This window comes from Mustela putorius, unplaced genomic scaffold (assembly GCF_011764305.1).
Source record: "Mustela putorius furo isolate JIRA1106 unplaced genomic scaffold, ASM1176430v1.1 tig00003834_pilon_pilon_pilon, whole genome shotgun sequence".
NCBI classification, from domain to species: Eukaryota; Metazoa; Chordata; class Mammalia; order Carnivora; family Mustelidae; genus Mustela; species Mustela putorius.
The window spans coordinates 23301949-23314257 of NW_025421987.1; the positions used below are offsets into that span (position 1 = coordinate 23301949).

Consider the following 12309-nt stretch of genomic DNA (forward strand, 5'->3'; position numbering starts at 1 on the left):
AGCCTCCCTGAATGGCTCCTATCACCGTTCATATGCTTTTTAGTAAGACTGGGCTCAAAGATCAGGAACAATTACGTGAGGCAGTGCAGAAGCTGCTTTTGTTACCTACAGAATCATATCTGTAATTCTAGATGTTTTTGTCCTTCCATGATAGGAATCAGGTTTGGAATTAGGGGCAAAGAAAAGCAGTGCTTAACACTGGTGAACAGGGGTGTTTCTGATCCCGGTCCCTTTCCTCTGTAGAGAAAGGGGTAGAATCAGAAAAACCTTGCTTGGTTGGCTATTTAAACTGAAATTTAGAAAAAGAATGAGCAGAATCCAGGCACGTGTTCATAAAAGAGTTTTTCTTTGATTTTTGTTTTCCATTTAGAATTTTTTCAGTGATTGTTTTAGTATTCATATCAGAATCATATACAGAGAAAAAAATAGAATTATCTACCATTTGAGAAAGGGAGAGAATAGCTGCAGCAATGGTATTACAATAGTGGTATGAGTAAAAGTCTAGATTAGGGTGATTTTCAGAGGGCCACAAAAGTTACTATCTTTTGTAGTCATCCCTCAATTATATTTTGCCACTGGAGCTTGTGTTACAGTACAAATGGAAAATATTACTAAGTGCATGCATTTCTTATCCTAGTTTATAAAAGATCATCAGTGTTTTCAAATCCTGGATAAGTAAAGGTAAATTATTTAACCAAATTGTGTAGGGAAATGGCAAAGAAAAAAGAAACATAATTATGTTTAATGTATTCTCCAAGGTAAAGCATAGTAATTTGTTTCGGTACTTGTAGTACATAAGGGTATTTCTAATAGGTTTTCTTACAGATATTTATCTGCCAATCTCTAACTCATTAACATTGGTTATTAATATTTGATTTGGAAGCAAAAGCTTGAATCTGTAATACAATTTAAATTGGGTATTAGCCAGTATTTATACATTTTAAAAGTATCAGCTATATGTAAAAGGACAGTACATACAGCACTATGCAAGTTGAACCAGGCTAAAGGGTCTGTCTTACTAACAATGGGGAAAACTATAGTGCATAATCCCATAATCTTTAAAAATGCTCATCAAAACATTAAAATTTTTCTCAAGAAATAGTAAAACTGTTATTTATGTCGTACACTGTAAAACAGTGAAAACATTAGGAATTAATGTGTTTTTATTTCCCTGTAAAAACATGTCAGGAATTTGAACATCACAGTTGCCTTCTTTTCATTTTGATATGGAGGAAGTATCTTTTCTATGCCTCGGAAAACAGCCTTCCCCCATCTAAGTTTTCATAAACTTCCAGAATTTCTCCTTTCTACTTTTAATGTCATGAAATATCTCCAAAATTCCTTTAAAGGTGAAATTTTTGGCCAGGGTCAGTTCCTCTGAGACAGTTTGATCTTTTTCATCACAAACATTTCCCTCACACTGATCACTGATCATCACACTGATGATTTTGCCTCACTAAATTCTTCTAGAGGCTTCCTCAAGCTTTTCTAGAATTTCATTTACACAAGATTCTAACTCTATTTCCAATGTCACTACTTTTTGTGTTTTTACTGCATTTTTATCTTTTGATTTTCTATCTCTGTAAATTGTCATCTGAGTTTATCAAGGAAAACAAAGAGGCCATGTGACTAGTTTTGCCTTCTGTGTGTGAACTGAAAAACACACACACTAGTGACCAATCACTGACAGACCCTGAAAGAAGTGATGGCATTGGTCGCTGATTCTGATGTGCACCAATTATTTCCATAAAGACTTGTGAGCTGAAGAGATAGGAGTGAAGTTTGTACTTTATTTGATGACTTGCAGTTAATATACTGTAGCAACTGAAATTTGAATCATGTTTTCAAGGGGCTGGAGTTAGTTAACTCAAGTGAGGTGAATGAAATTTGTTCATCTCAAACCTGGAAAGCTAGGAGTCTGAGGCTGGTGGTCAAATTTAGCTGGCAGTGAATGCTACCCTCATTGACAGATCAAGTGGCTCAGCTGAGTTAACAACAAAAGGCTATCTTAGAAAGGACTTGGCTTTGCCATAAGCCTCAAAAGCACCCCCAAACACACACCACTACCAAAACAACAACAAAATATAAGTAAAAATAGCATGCTTATCATGTAAACACATTTTCAAGACCAGTGCCCTTGTTGCTCCGACCATATAGGCACACATAATCTTCTCATTTACAGAAATTCCAGTATATCTGATGTTATAAGTGATGAAGCCCAATATAGAAAAAGTTACTTTAAAAAGAACAGCATTCAACCGGAACTTTGAATTCATTAGTCCTCAGTAATCATCAGCCAAACAGTGCTTCTACTTTCTCTCCACAAAACTGTTGATCGATGAGTCTGCCAGCTCATGCCCCTTATTATTGTCATTATCCATAATTACTGAACTTGGCACAATATCTAATTCCATCATAACATATTTCACTTTGGTCCTATAGAAATAACACCCGTTCCTCCAAATCAGAATTCTTTCTTATCTTTCTAAGTTCTTATGCTCTGCCACATGGGTTCTCTGTTCTAAAGTACTAAGGGATTTGCCAAATTGTGTATGAATATTATGTTCACATTATATACAACCACAGTTATTGCACTTCTTCTATCAGTTCATTCTCCTTCCATGAAGAAAAGAACAAATAACTTAAAAAATGAAAAAATATGTATGCATATTTATATGTAAAACAATTTCTTAATATTTTATTATATATAAATATATCTTCAATATATTATTATATAAATTATATATAAATATATAATATTATTATATTCTGAAAACTTGTAACAAATTTACAAAGCCTGAAAGAAAGTCCTTAGCAAAAAACACAAGTTTTAATGGAGGAAAGCTAAAAGACACCTTTTCCCAAAACCATGGGTCCTTTCATTTTTGTTGTTGTTGTTGTTTTTTCATAAAAACAAGAAAGCATGTTTTGTCTTGAGGCAGATACTAAAACTTTATGGTTATGATCTATAGGAAAAGAAAACCCTAAAAAACATATTCTCAGCAGTCAGGAGCTAATGTTAAATTCCTTTATCTGACATTAACGGAGTTCAAAGATTGTTGTAAATGTCAGTAATCAAACCTACAAAGGATGTCTCTGAGGATGGGATTAGGAAGCAAACACATCCTGAAGCCAACTGTTAACCTCAAATTATCTTTCTGTACTCCAGCAAAACATCAAGGAGATTAGAATCAAGGAAAAACCACACTAATTGATACTTACTAATAAAGGTCAGCCACAAGAAGTAATTAGACCTCTGTGAAAGCGCAGGGGGCTTGATCCTCTGCTTGTGTTGTAGTTTCTTCAGCTAGAAGTTTTTAGAAGACACTGCCTCACTGTGAGTGAGGAGCATCCACAGGCTGTTAAAACATGAAAGTGTTGAAGATTAGCAAAGACAGGCATTAGGTTATGGAACTGGGAGAGAAACAAATAAGACATAAGAGGAAAGAATCAGCAAGTGCAGCAGAGTATCACTTTGAAGCTAAGAGCAAGTGAGGAGTTAAATCTCAATGTCACAGTCAGATGGGAACAGGTAAAATTTTAGAATCAAATGAGTCATCTCGAGTGAAGAATTTTCAGTTAAAATGCTGAGGCATGTAATCACGGGATTTGTAAGAGAACCATCTGACCAAAGTTTGGGTATTAAACCACAATACTGAGCTAGCATTAGATGTCCAGAGCATGTATTTTCCCACAGCACATCTCTTCTAAAGACCTACAATTCACACTTTTCACCTTTCTTTCTTTTCCCTCAAATTAAAAGCATGTTATAAAATACAGCATATAAAATAAAATTGTGCTCTGATCACCAAATGCTTTGGAACACTCTGTCCTTGGGCAATGCAATATTTGATTTCCAAAGACAATGCCTCCAGAGTTCAGAGGCTCTGTGGGGGATATTTGGTTTTGAAAATTATTCAGTTTCCTAACATTCTTGGGTATCTAGAGTTTGATAAGGCCTACATAGTTTACTCTACTTGGCTGTAGTGAAATTTCTATTTCACTCAAGTAATATAGATCATTACCCATCTTTCAATCCTTCATTCAAAGAAAATTATTGATGACCTACAATGTGGCAAGAGCTTTATTTTGTTTATTAAAAATACGAATATAAATTAGAGTCCTACTTTTTTTTTAAGATGTTATTTATTTAGTTAACAGACAGATCACAAGTAGAGAGGCAGACAGAGAGAGAAGAAGGGAAACAGTCTCGCTGCTGAGCAGAGAGCCCGATGTGGGACTCGATCCCAGGACTCTGGGATCATGACCGGAGCCGAAGGCAGAGGCTTTAACCCACTGAGCCACCCAGGTGCCCCAAGAGTTCCTGCTTTTAAGAGCTTAGATTCCAGGGAATCTTAGAAGATGTGGGGAGATGAAAGCTGAAGATTCTAAATCTACTTTTGAGTATATTAAGGTATAGACTCAAACATTTATTGTCTTTCTAGAGAGGTAACTCCAGTAGTGGTTGGTAAATACCCTCAGCTTCATATGGGCAAAAACTTTTCAAATCATGTCAATTAGCACATAATATTATTAAATATGAGGGTAAAAGATGATGGTGTTCAGAATATTGTAGATTGTACAAAGTTGTCTGGGGTAGATAACTGATCTTCACAATTGCAGTATATGGTAAAGATATTATGTAATATCAGGGTTGATATCATTTTTTATATTTATTTTTTGTATTTTATTATGTGTATATTTATATTACTATATTTACATGTATTATATTTTGTAATATAAAATATTACATTAGATTCATATTTCTTGTAGTCTATCTACTTAGTGGATATAAGTTTTCCGATGTCATATAGAAGGTAGTCATTTTTTTCAGTTTTATTCTTTGCTGTATTTCTAATACTTGCAACATAATAGATGCATGATAAGTATTTCTTGACTCTTGTTTCATGTAATAGAAGGAATAGGGGTTTATTATCAGATTTTTCTTACCCTCTACCTGACAGTGCTATATTCAGAGAGGTGCATCTTTGAAGGGTAACATCAGAACTACTGTCTATGATTTGACACCACTTATTTCATTAGCCCATGGAAAATTATCATATCTAATAGCCATGTGGGATATAAGCATGAAGGGAAAGACACCATTTTGTGGAGAGGTTAAGATTTTACATAGTAAAATTTTACTGTGTTATTGCTTGATAATGGCAGTTACCTATCCAAAAGAGTTTTTGCAATGAGAGAGATGTGCATAAGATTGACCTGCATTAAATACTGAAACAGGTAGACAAAAGTTATCCAAGCATCTATCAATGTTCTGATTAAATCAAAGATAATGTCAGTGTACTGTTATTATGGTAATCTCCTTTTCTAAAAGATTTTATTTATTTGTGAGAGAGAGAACATGAGTGGGGGAAGGTATAACCGTCTATGAGAACAACGTATTGCTTAAAATATAACCTATGAGAAATTATACTAGTTACTAAACATGCTTAGATGTAGTCTTAAGAAAAACATGTACTGGCAACACCTCTGGGGGGGGCGAACGATATGCATCCTTGAAGGCCAGCAGCTGGGAACACCTGGTTCCCTCAGGATGGAATGTGGCCTGCTTCATTTTTCTGTTATCTCCTCTTCCCCGGAGAGCAACCGCAGTTAGTCAGACAATCCTTTAGTTTGGGATTGCTCACTATAGGTCATGTATTATGTAACCTGACATATTTTGCCTTTCTTCTTATGTATCTCAAGACTCATGGTCAATGTGCAATCTACTTCAGCTTTGTTGATTGTTACTCACTTTCTAATAAATATGAGACTGAGAAGTTGTGAGTGGCGGCAGTCCTTTCTACTGCTCTCCCCCCCCCCCCCCCACCTCCCCCTCCACTCCTATTCTCTTGCAGCTGACTTGTTTGTGCCTCATTCTTCTTCCATGTGCCCCTTAGGAGGCAGCAGAAGGGACAGAGGGAGAAGCAGAGTCTCCGTTGTACAATGATGCTGGGTTTGATCCCAGAGCCCTGGAATCATGACCTGAGCTGACCTAGCCACCCTGCTGCTCCCCGAATCTCCTTTCATGGAAGAGAAAGCCTGCTTTGTTATTAAAGCAACTGTTGGGTAACAACATTTGACTGGAATTTTGAAATCTTGTTTGCTTTGAATTGATTCTGTCTAGTCATTTTCTATTATAGTCAGTGATAATGTTTTAAAAATAATGATACAAAGTTTTTAAAAATATTTGTGTTTTAAAAAGTTGATTTAGTCAAAATTAAACAGTCTAAAAGGAACGACTTACATGTGGTTAAAGTTGTAAGATGATATGAAAAGAGACTGAAATTGGGGCACCTGGGTGGCTCAGTGGGTAAAAGCCTCTTGCCTTCTGCTCTGGTTGTGATCCCAGGGTCCTGGGATTGAGCCCCGAGTCAGGCTCTCTGCTCCACAGGGAGCTGGCCTCCCAGTCTCTCTCTGCCTGCCTCTCTGCCTACTTGTGATCTCTGTCTGTCAAATAAATAAATAAAAATTAAGAAAAAAAAAAAAGAAAAGAAAAAGAAAAAAAACTGAAATTTAGAAAACACTAAATAAAATCCAAGGAAATAAATAAATACTGGCTCATTATTGGCTTGAAGCATAATGGAGATGTCAAGACTAGAATTTCCCTTGATGTTAGGATCAAGGTCTTCATAATGGTGTATAAAGACCACAAAGAGATTGTCTTAGAAGGAATTTCTAATTCCCCTTCCCCAATCTCTGCAGCTCACATGGCTTGCCCAAACAACAAGTTTATTGTTTTCACCTTTCTTAAGATTTTCTTATCTTGATTGCCTGTCTGGTCTGACCTGTGACCATTGTGATTGTCAAATGATTTTTATCATTTTATCCTATGATTCTGACTCTGAGACCAATACACTCTAAATTGTTTCTGAACTCCAGCTTTACTGTAATTTTTCTACATCTTTGAAATGGCTTGAGTTAATTCTCTTCCAAGGCTAATACAGGTCTTGTATTTTCAAACATACTACATTCTCCCTAGGTGGAGCTCATCACTCTACCTTTATAAAGTTGGAACCAAGGGGACAATTCTAACTGTTATGTTGTATAGTTCTACTCAGAAATCAATTTACCCTGACAATAATGAAATCTAAATATCACCAGTAAAGACAGCTTTCAAAGCCATGTACCTAATTGTTTTCTAGAATTTTGTTTTCTTTTCTAATAAGAGAACAAGCAACATTATATAAAATTCAGGCCACATAAAATGTGGCTTGATTCCAGCTTTAACTATAATAATAAGAATGATTTAGGTGTTCCTGACACTGATGTATAATGTCACCTATACTTCAAATAATTAAATGAGTATATAAATATAAATTTAAAAAAGAATGATTCAGGCATTTCAGTAAAATAGTGAAACATTTGTAAAGAAATTATGGGAAAAGTTACAGCTTGGACACTGAGGATTGAAGGTACCTACCCTATCACAAAGCATATTTTCTATATTAACATGACTTTATTATTCCATTGCATTCACTAGCATAGTTTTACTATTCTATAAGACTCTTATCCAGGCAAATATACTTATTCTTTATTAGAGGAACTTCATGAAAGACCCATAAGTGCTTCAATGTAAACCATCAATAATTTTTATTATTAAGCTTCTTGGAACCCTTAGCCCAAAAAACATTGCTTTGTTGTTACTACCAATTCTAGTCTGATATATCCTGATTGTTACCCAGTCCTAATCAATCCCCCTCACTCTTCACATTGAAATACTACCTTAAATCAAACTTCAAATACTTAGTAAAATAGAATCTTGCCTACCCTCCTAGGACATTTGCAAAGTTCTTTTGAGGTGGTTTTCTCCCTTACAGTGGTAAGCAATGAACTCAAAATATTTTTTTTTCCAAAATCTGTCTTATGAACACTTAAAAGCTCTTTTATGTATTCACATACCTACAAAGAATCCTTTTAGCAATAAATTTCTCTAAGTTATGATCATACCAATGATTAAGAGGATATAATTTGCATATAAATATGCAATCTGTATATATATGTGTGTGTGTGTGTGTGTGTGTGTGTGTGTGTGTGTGTGTGTGTGTATGTGTATGTATATAGATAGATAGATTTGTCCAACCTGGTGGCATCCATGGTTACTTTCACTGGTTTTTTTTTTCATCATCCTTTGGAAGGTAAAAATCAAAATTTTAACATTCAGGCACTAAAACTGAATTTTCTAAAATTTTTAAAATTCCTTCTGAAAATATGTGGTCTTTTTAAAGTAACATTTGGTTATTTTCTATGGGAAACAAATGGAGCAGAGTGAATTTTTGGAATTGATTAAATGTGATTATAAGTAGTATTTCTTTTTTTTTTTTTCCATCAGATTCCAATAAGAATATTAAATGACTGAATTTTAATTCCAGGGATAAGGGATACAGAAGGTCACGTAAAAGATTCTCTGGTCCCCATTTTCAATTTATTCAATTAGTTTCTAAATATTTGTGATTCTCCCTCCTTATTTTCCCTATCAAATGCAATGCTAGTTGCAATGACAATGGCTCAAGTTTACATAAAAGGAAGAGGAGACAACATGATGACACTACAAAAATAATTATTATTTGAAAATAATTCACTCATCTTAATTGCCACAGAGCCAGAGCAGAAACCTTCCACCCCATTTCAGTTCTGATGCCAAAATATCCTGCTGCTTCTTTCTCCACTCTTATTACCCTGATGTTCATTTAAACCAATTTCATTTTTGCAACCGTGTGTTTGATAATTATGTGAAGAGGTAAGAAAGCCAATGCATGAAAATTGAGGACCCTGCATTTAAATACATTACCTTGCACTCCTTGGAGTTGCATACAAGAGTAATAAGCTTGGTAATAGTTCGTATTTGTGGTATTTGTTTTCAAGATTGGACATAATATATTACCGGAGAGGTAGAAAGAATAGACTAATAAAGAGTAAGGATCAATTTGTCAGAGAAAATGAGGAATGTGAAGAATCTCAGGTTATGTCAAGAGACATGTCCTGAATCTTCTGTCAGCAGCTCTTTATGAGTTAACCATTTACTTTTGACCTTTCCTGAAAAGAGAAATGCAACGCTTAAAGAAATGTGGAGATGGGGATCCTCCTGGCTGACCAACATGCACAGCTGGGCAAGCACAGCCTGACCTTATCCACCTGAGAGCTGTTTTAAATGTGATTGCATAGAATGGACGTCATTGGTTTCGGAACACATAACACAGGGATCAAACACAGCATCCAGCCACATAAAGGCACTGACCCTGCTGATGGTCCATGGGACTATTCTTGAGTGCTCCGAGTTTAGCAATGCAGAAGTGTTCCAAGTCATGCAGGTGCAACTTGGTCAGTCTCATCATCACCCTGTCATGTATGCCCCAGTTTGACTTGCAGGAGATGTCCCTTTCTTCAGTCTTGAAAGATGTTCTTGACAACCTGGACAGCGACCTGAAGAAATCTGAATACTTCTGTTTCCTCTGGTTCCTGCACAGGGAAAACATCAGTGTCATCTACTGGGGCCACACTAAAAAGCCCCCCTCCTCATCAGCCAACTGGTTTGGGGGCTATGCTATCAGATTTTATTTACTGGAGTTCTTGCTCTGGATCAGTTCCTTCTTTCCAGGCCTTTGATGGCTGGATCAATTGCTTCTTCTTCTAGCTCCAGTTAATTGGAAGGAGAGTAGCAAACTTAGCCACAAAACCTTCACCTATTGTTCTGCCTCAATAAGCCCATCCAGGACAGGGCCATCCCCAGAGAGAAGACCAAGGAGGTACTGCTAGAACTGAAGGTCATACTGGAGACCCACCCCAGGATGGTGGCCCACTACCCCATGGAGATGTTTCATCTCCCTGATGACATCTTTCTGAGTTCCTGCTTCCAGAGGAACAACTTCTACAGGAAAATTATTATTTACAGGCCCATTGGCAAGGAAGTGCCACAGCTGGACTACAGGCTGGCCTGGGTGACCATCATGAAGTTGGTGAGGGGTAGGCCCCATTGGGACAAGGCCTGGAACTCTGCCTGGAAGAACATAGAAAATGTATCCATTGTTTTTGAAGTTCTGTGCCATCTGAGAAAAGCTGGACCCCACTGGGATGTTCCTGAATGTTATCTGGATGTGTTCTACTGAAGCAGAAACCAAAAATAAATTAAGCCTACCCACTCTTCCCCCAGGCCCCACTCCAATTAGATTGAAGGCTTGATGTCCCACTGGCTTGATGGGTAATATTATCTCTTTCTATGGGCCTTCTGCCACAACTCTCATAGCCACTCCAGGCAGTTAGCCTGGATCTGGACAACTCTCCCTGTTCTCCTACTTCCTTTCTCCTCACAACAACCCCATGCAAGAGCACCCAAACCATATTTATATCTCCATGTGGCAGCTCCTTTTTCTGAACCTATAATCACTACATTTTGTTTTCCCAAGAAATAGAGAAACCCCAAAATGTTATGTTTCTTTAAGAGGCCAGGGATTTGGTCATTCACAGGTTCACCTTGCCAGTTAGATGTCTGTAGCCCTGGGGCACAGTAGTCATTTATAAAGTGCTCTGCCTCCTTGCATCCTTGAGGGTTTTTCAAATGTTCCGGTGAGTACACATCTGCCCTGGGGCCACCCTTTTCCAGCTTCTACCTATTGACTTGACCTCTTATAGCCTGACGTTCAAATATGCCTATTTCAGGGGATGTTTGAGGAGAAGGACCCTCCTTGCTTTCTTCTAAATAAAGACCAAGAATTGAAAAAAATAACTTTTATTATCAAAAATTTCAAAATAAACAAAATCAAACATAAAACAGTCTTGCATGGCAAAAAATGTAAAGGAAAAATTACAGAGGAAAATTATTTTTCTAGATTCTTTTAAAAAGAAATAAGTAGTCATACATCAAGTGATTATACTTTCCTTTAAGTATGCTAATATTACACAGTAAAAAGAGCCAATGTGAAAAACCACATGTATATATACGATATAAATAGAAAACATATTTCTGCTAATATGTTAATATTTTTTCTATAGTTAATTTTTTAATTAGTTAATATTTTTCTATAGTTTATTTTTACATCTATTTCTACTATCTTAGTTTATTTTAGATTGTAAGTTCTAAGAGGTCAAGATCTTTGAATTTTCCTAGTCAGTTCGATGTGCACTAGAATTTTGAAAATCTGTGACAAAAGTATGAGCTAAGATATTCATTTTCAACTAGAGATATTTAACCCATAATCTTTTTTTTAGAAGGCTGTTCACTCAAATATATGTATTTGTGTTTATTTGTAAATACCTCCTATGTATGCTTCACTCTGAGTTAGGCATTTGAAATTGCAAATTTACTTCTTTACCTCTTGTAACTGTTAAAATTAAAAGACATTTATTAGCATGATCAATAGTCCAACACGAGAAAAGAGTTTTTATTAGAACAAGTGTTTTTTTGTTTGTTTGTTTTTGTTGTTGTTGTTGGAGTGATATACAAGTCATATTCGAAATGCTTAAAACTACTCCTCCCTGCCAACACAGGCAGCATCATTGCATGGTACTGTCATCCTATTATTTATCCTATTAAGGGAAAAAATGGTTCACAGGTGACAAAAATAACAAAATAAACCTTGTCAGCTGTCTCTGAAGAAGATAAAAATCAGGGAATAATTGCCTCTTAAGTACTTTTTCCTCATAATCTTGATGTATCTCCCAGAATTGTGTGTAGTATCAATATTTTCCCTCTTCATGAAAGTTGAGGGACAGATGATTTCACCACTCCTTCTCTCCTTGCTTGCAAATATTTGGAGGAGGAAATATAACTCATTTTGACAGTCTTTTGGATGGTAGGCTTTCTATTTTCAAAGAAAATATTGGAGTTACCAAACCTGAGACTATGGATTTGGGTTTCAACTTACCAATTAGAGGATCATTCATTTCTCGATTCCACTGTAGCAGCCAGATAACAGATCTCAGAAGACTGTGCAGCAATGCTGAAAGAAGGAAAGTACTATACTTTCAGTCTGCAAAGGCCAACAAAAATTGAGACTATATATTCAGTGATATATAAAGTTATTCTTGGTGAAACAAGGTCCTTTCCACTAAAAAAATCACAGTTCTTTCTTTTGACACTTCCAAAATTGTTACTTTCCTTTTAAGAAATCATGAAAGGGGAAAAAAATAAATTAGTCCTCATGTCCTGGAACAGAGGTGATAAGTCAAATAAAAATACTTCTCCTAGGATCACACAAATGTTTTCAGTTACATAAATCAGTATCATTCTATCAATGTCTCATTTGAAAAGTATCAGAAGAACTCTTTTACTAATGTCAAAAGAGTGACTTAGAACAAAATTTTTACAGTGGA

The 12309-nt window shown here is 35.9% G+C and overlaps 1 pseudogene; it reads left to right on the forward strand.

Moving 5' to 3' along the window:
- Positions 1 to 3509: 3509 nt before the first annotated feature.
- LOC101690161 lies at positions 3510 to 10179 on the forward strand (annotated as a pseudogene).
- The last annotated feature ends 2130 nt before the right edge of the window (positions 10180 to 12309 follow it).